The sequence below is a fragment of the Bison bison genome, unplaced genomic scaffold (genome assembly GCF_000754665.1).
Source record: "Bison bison bison isolate TAMUID 2011002044 unplaced genomic scaffold, Bison_UMD1.0 scf7180017864053, whole genome shotgun sequence".
NCBI lineage: Eukaryota > Metazoa > Chordata > Mammalia > Artiodactyla > Bovidae > Bison > Bison bison.
In genome coordinates, this window is record NW_011494625.1 from 1625337 (window position 1) to 1631507 (window position 6171).

Here is a 6171-nt window from a genome sequence, read left to right on the forward strand (position 1 = left end):
TTTTTTTTTTTTTTTTGTAATTTATTTATTTGGCTGTACTGGGTCTTACTTGTAGCATGTGGGATCTAGTTCCTTGGCCAGGGATCAAACCTGGGCCCCCTGCTTCAGGAGCACCAAGTCTTAGCCACTGGACCACCAAGGAAATTCTTCCTCTGATTCTTTATTCTACATAGATTCACCAAACGAGTCTTTGGCTTAGACAAAAGGACAATGTTACAATAAATGCTGAGACAAGAGACTCTCCTATTTATTAGTAAGATCAACTACTTTCAATCGTTGGTAGAGAACCAAGCTCACCGAGGCCCTTCATGTCCCCACCCATCGTGAAACCCTGTCTCAGGGATCCCAGAAGGCCCCAGGGGGTTCTAAGCTCCAGTGAAAGTTCACCTGAGCTCCGCCTGACCATCTCTCAGGTCTGCACTCTCCCAGGGCTCCAGAGCCGTCAGAGCCTGAGTTCTCCTCCCGTACAAAACTGAACTGGGAAGGCTCTGGGGTGTGGATCCCTCTAAATCTCGGCCAGCAGAATTCCTGCAGACGTGCTGGCCACAGGGTTTCCAATGGCCTTGTGAATCCTTATCCTTCTTCCACAGAATCACCTATAGGATTCAGTTCAGTTCAGTCGCTCAGTCATGTCTGGCTCTTTGCGACCCCACGGACGGCAGCACGCCAGGTCTCCCTGTCCATCACCAACTCCAGGAGTTTACTCAACCTCACGTCCATTGAGTCAGTGATGCCATCCAACCATCTCATTCTTTAAACCAACCCTTCTCCTCCTGCCTTCAATCTTTCCCAGCATCAGAGTCTTTTCCAATGAGCCAGCTCTTCGCATCAGGTGGCCAAAGTATTGGAGTTTCAGCTTCAACATCAGTCCTTCCAATGAACACCCAGGACTGATCTCCTTTAGGATGGACTGGTTGGATCTCCTTGCAGTCCAAGGGACCCTCAAGAGTCTTCTCCAACACCCTAGTTCAAAAACATCAGTTCTTTGGTGCTCAGCTTTCTTCACAGTCCATCTCTCACATCCATACATGACTACTGGAAAAACCATAGCCTTGACTGGATGGACCTTTGTTGGCAAAGTAATGTCTCTGTTTTTTAATAAGCTGTCTAGGTTAGTTTTACATATATTGTGATTCCAGAAATCAAATCTTGCCAGTTATCCTTTACTGCACAATTCCCCCCTCTCACCAAGAGGCAATAAAAAGTTAAATCAGGTTCTCTTCCCTTAGGTCCCCAAGATGGGAATAGATATGTACACATTACTATATATGAAAGAGATAACCAGTAGGGAGCTCCCGTAGAGCACAGGGAACTGTACTCAACACTCTGTAGTGACCCATATGGGAAAATAATCTAAAAAAGAGTGGATGTATGTATGTGTATAACTGATTCACTTTGCGTTACAGCAGAAACTAACACAATATTGTAAATCAACTCTACTATAATAAATTTTTTTTTAAAGTCTACTTCCTAGACCAGTGGTTTTCAGACCTTACTGGTTTCCACCTTGACCTTGTATCCAGACACAGAAACTGAAGCAAGGTTTCCTGAGTCAACACTTGCCTCAGCTGCAGGCAATGCACAATTGTGTTCTCTAACCTACCCGAATTCTTGTTTTGAATGTTGATTGTGACTAAGCAAACAGGTTGCAGCTCACAGTTTGGAAGAACCGTGCCCTGGAAAACCACCTTCTGTGCTCTGTGCGTGCAAGTTCAGTCGTGTCCGACTCTCTTCAGCACCGTGGACTGTAGCCCTCCAGGTGCCTCTGTCGGTGGAATCTCCCAGGTAAGAATACTGGAGGGGGTTGCCACGCCCTCCTCCAGGGGACCTTCCCAACCCAGGGAAGGAACCCATATCTCTTGCGTCTCCTGTGTGGGCAGGTGGATTCTTTACCACTGAGCCACCTCCATGCCACGTTTATAGGTCACTGAAAGCATTCTTAAGGCAAAACTGGCTTTTTCATGCCCAGTTCAGCCACTGACTGAATGGTTTCTTGAAGGCCAATGTTAAAGAAAAAATTATTCTGGTGCTTGTTAAAATGGTAAAGAAATACAATTTAAGAGGAAAATGAAGCTCAGCTCCAAATACAGTAAGGAGTGGGGATGTATATCCATGGAGTAGAGTGAGGGGTCAGTGGATGGAAAATCACTCAGAAGCCTCAGGGGTGGCAGGGTAAGGATGGGGGAGTGCTTGATAATTCAACCTAACAAGATTCTTGCTGAAGGTAGGCCAAGGACATAGACACTGAGGCAGATAGATAGAAAATGAAAGCATTTTTTAAAGGACACAGTTAAAGGCACCAAAACCAAAAAGTTGTTCAGTAAGGAAAAGTAATTCATAACTCACCACTGGGCTATGCAGTCAGCACTGTTTAAACAGTTTCAAAATGTAAGCGTTGTAGTAACAGCGACATAAGCAATATAGCCTGTAGGGGTAGGGTAGGGCTAAATGTATTAAAATACAATACAGGACCTGTTTACAAAGGTGTGAGCAGTGGTTAGGGAAACAGTGAAGCATCGAGCTAACAGTAGCAGGCAGTCCCTGCCACCCTCAGACCTGAGAGTTCAAGGGCCAGGTGAGGGGCAGTGATCAGAGCAGCAGTTAGGGCAGCCTGCCAGGAGGCGGGGGTGGGCTCTTATCCAGAGGAAGAAATAGCCCCACTCCCCGCCTTCCATTCCCTTAGAATCCAGTCACCTGCTGAGGCCTCCACTAACCAGCACGAAGCCGGAGGAGGAGGGAGGCTGTCCACCTCATCCACAAAGGTCAGCGTCCCGAGGAACACCCAGGGTTAAGAAGAAGACTTCTGCAGGAGACAGACAGACAGCGTCCAGCAGAGAGAGCTAGAAGGTCAGGACTGGAAGACAATAAATAGAGTTTAAAATTAACACATCAAAACATAGCAGCACTACCTTTTTTTCTTTGGCCAGCCCTCGTGGCTTGCAGGATCTGAAATCCCGTTACAGGGATCGAATCTATGGCCCCTACATTGGAAGCACGGAGTTCTAACCACTGGACCACCAGGGAACTCCCCCTCCAAGCCCCCTGCCACCTTGCATCCCACACAGGACCCTCCCCTTTCTTAGCTCCGCCCCTTCCCACGCTGAGCCCACATGTCCAGCTCACCTTGGTGACATCCTCCAAGGCTCTCAGCTAAAATTCTCTCTTAAGTCTGAATTTATTTATTTAACCATTTATCTATGCTTAGGACTCCAGTTATATTCCGTATCATCATGTGATATTTCGTGCATTTCCTGTGTACCCCACTAATTACAAAGCCTTGAGGCAACCTCCTTGCCCATGGAGCAAGCCGGTCAATATGGAGCACACGATGACTCAGCACTCAAGCCTGGCTCTGCTGCATGTGATTCGAGGAAACCTCCACTTCTTCGTCTCTAAACTGGAGAGCGTGGTGCCAGCTGCTCGGGGTGGTGGTGAGGGGAGCTCAGCTGTGCAAAGTCCTTGGGCTGCGGTCATTGATTAACAGGTGTGGACAAAACATCCGTCCAATGGAGAACCTCGTGAATGACCAAGTCAAAAGGCAAGACTTTTGAGGCCCAATACAGGATCTCACTATAAATTTAATATTTGTATGTGATGGCACCCCACTACAGTACTCTTGCCTGGAAAATCCCATGGACGGAGGAGCCTGGTGGGCTGCAGTCCATGGGGTCGTGAAGCATCAGACACGACTGAGCGACTTCACTTTCTCTTTTCACTTTCATGTATTGGAGAAGGAAATGGCAACCCACTCCAGTGTTCCTGCCTGGAGAATCCCGGGGACGGGGAAGCCTGGTGGGCTGCCGTCTATGGGGTCGCACAGAGTCGGACACAACTGAAGCGACGCAGCAGCAGCAGCATAGTGTTACCATCCCGGTTCTTGGACTCTTTGATCAATGGAATTGATACAAGGGCAGAGGAGAAATTCAGGCAAGGCTGTATTGGGACTCATGCTGCAGAAAGAGAATGAAAACAAGTAACAGGTTCCCTTGCTTGTTCCCTAAGGGGAGCTGATCTCTTAAATGGGGAGGAGATAGAGGCAGATTAAAAAGCAGAGACATCACTTTGCCGACAAAGGTCCATATAGTTAAAGCTCTGGTTTTTCCAGTAGTCATGTATGGTGAGAGTTGGGCCATAAAGAAGGCTGAGTGCCAAAGAATTCATGCTTTCAAACTGTGGTGCAGGAGAAGACTCTTGAGAGTCCCTTGGACTGCAAGGAGTTCAAACCAGTCAATCCTAAAAGAAATCAGTCCTGAATATTCATTGGAAGGACTGAGGCTGAAGCTCCAGTACTTTGGCACCCTGATGGAAAGAGCCAACTCATTGGAAAAGACCTCGAAGCTGGGAAAGATTGAAGGCAAAAGAAGAAGGAAAGGGCAGAGGATGCAATGGTTAGGTATCATCACCAACTCAATGGATGTGAATCTGAGCAAATTCCAGGAGATGGTGCAGGACAGAAGAGCCTAGTCTGCTGCAGTCCATGGGGTTGCCAAGAGTCGGATACAACTTAACAACTGAACAAGTCACACCAGTCCTGGCCCCTTTTATGGAACAAGAAACTATTCATCTCTTTGGAACAACTGCATTTTTCAAGTCACTTTTGAAAATAAAACACTTGCATTAAAAAAAAAGCAGAGGAGTTGCATCTTTTTTTTTTTTTTTTTTGGTGATGTTTGACCACATTAATGTTTCTGGTACTGGGCATCATCAGACTGAAAACCAGAGATGCCTTGGAGAAACACCATCCACTCTGGCCAACGTATAAGAGTGGAAACCAGGGCCGTGAAAGACTCGGTGGCCTGACCACGCTGGCTCAGCCTGGTGGTGGCCAGGCGTAGGCCCCGGTCCCTGACTCTGCTCTCTGATTGGCTGGGAGATCGCTGGACAGTGGTTTCTGTTGGGTTTTCTGTTTTAAAAGCAGAAGTGAGCATTTCAAGTTGCCTGGTCCTGTCCAGCCTCAGGGCTCAACTGGTAAAACAGGAAGAAGAGACTGGAACCGGAAACATCACTTCCCAGGCCTAAGAGCACCGTGGCCCTGGGCGTTGGCAAGATTGAGGCCATTTGGGCCTGTCCCCCACCCCCGGGCCTGTTGCCTTCAATCGCGTCCGGGGTTTGGACGACTGTGCTGTGCTCACAGGACGTGCGGGAGATGACACGTGGGAGACTCCCGCTCTCTGGGGCAGAAAAGGGGAAAGAGGCCATTTGATGCCTCTCGTCTCCACTTGGCAGGCCGGCGATGCTGCCTCCTCCCGGCCCCTGACCAGGAGCAGTGAGGGAAAGAAGAAAAACCGCACGAAGGCACCAGAGTGTGGCCGCAACCCATGCAGAGCAGGAAGGAGGTGGTGGGAGCAGGAGGGGCTGCAGGGGAGACAAGAAGGGTCGGGGGGAACTGGAAAGGCCACAGCACACGCTGCCTCCAGGAGCCAGCCGAGGCTGGGGCAGACATGAGCATGTGAACGAACCATGAGAAGGGTGACAGACGCCCCCGCCTCCCGCCTCCCTGGGCCTGGGGTGGTTCCCCCTTAGCCTATCCACCTGAAAGCCACAGAACAAGGCGTGTCGTGCAGGCTGGCAGGGACGGGAGCAGAGCCAGGCCGGGCATGGCTTGGGCTGTGGCCGGGCACACACCGCACAGATGCCCAGACCCGACCCCGAAGCCCCTCCCTGCGTCTCACAGCCCTGCTGTCCCCCACCCCCCACCTCGTCCCCTCGAGCTCCCGGAAGACTGACTCAGCCGCAGCCTCGTCACCCGCCACACGCTTCTCCCTGCGCCCCTGGGATGGGGCGACCTCAGTGGCTCGCCTCACCCCCACTGTCTCTCCACTCTGCAAACCCTGCTCCGCTCAGCCCAGGCGGGCATCACGCTGCCCAGCCCCACCCCCTGCCCTCTGCACCCAGTGCCATCACCCCATCCACACGCTGGGCTCCCTACCCCACACCCGACTCCTTGGGACTGTCACCCTGCCCCCTTCAGGAAGAAATAAGGCAGCCACCTCAGGAAACCACGAGAGGTCCTCACCTCACCAGCGGGTGGATAGCAGAGCCATCATCACTCCCTGCAGGCTCAGGGTGGCCTTTATGCGGGCCAGGAACTTGTTTCCTTGCTGCGGGGAAGCAGGTGAGGGACATTCTTCTTTAATTTAAGGGTTTAGGGACTTCCCTGCCAGTTCCGTG

At 50.6% G+C, this 6171-nt stretch overlaps 1 long non-coding RNA gene across 1 annotated transcript in view; it reads right to left on the bottom strand.

Annotated features, from left to right (window-relative positions):
• LOC104985601 overlaps nt 1-6126 on the bottom strand; it is a 14217-nt gene extending 8091 nt beyond the window's left edge. The window contains exon 1 of the long non-coding RNA XR_824932.1: nt 6017-6126. This is a non-coding gene — a long non-coding RNA (uncharacterized LOC104985601). The remainder of the gene's footprint in view (nt 1-6016) is intronic.
• Between the last annotated feature and the right edge of the window lie 45 nt (nt 6127-6171).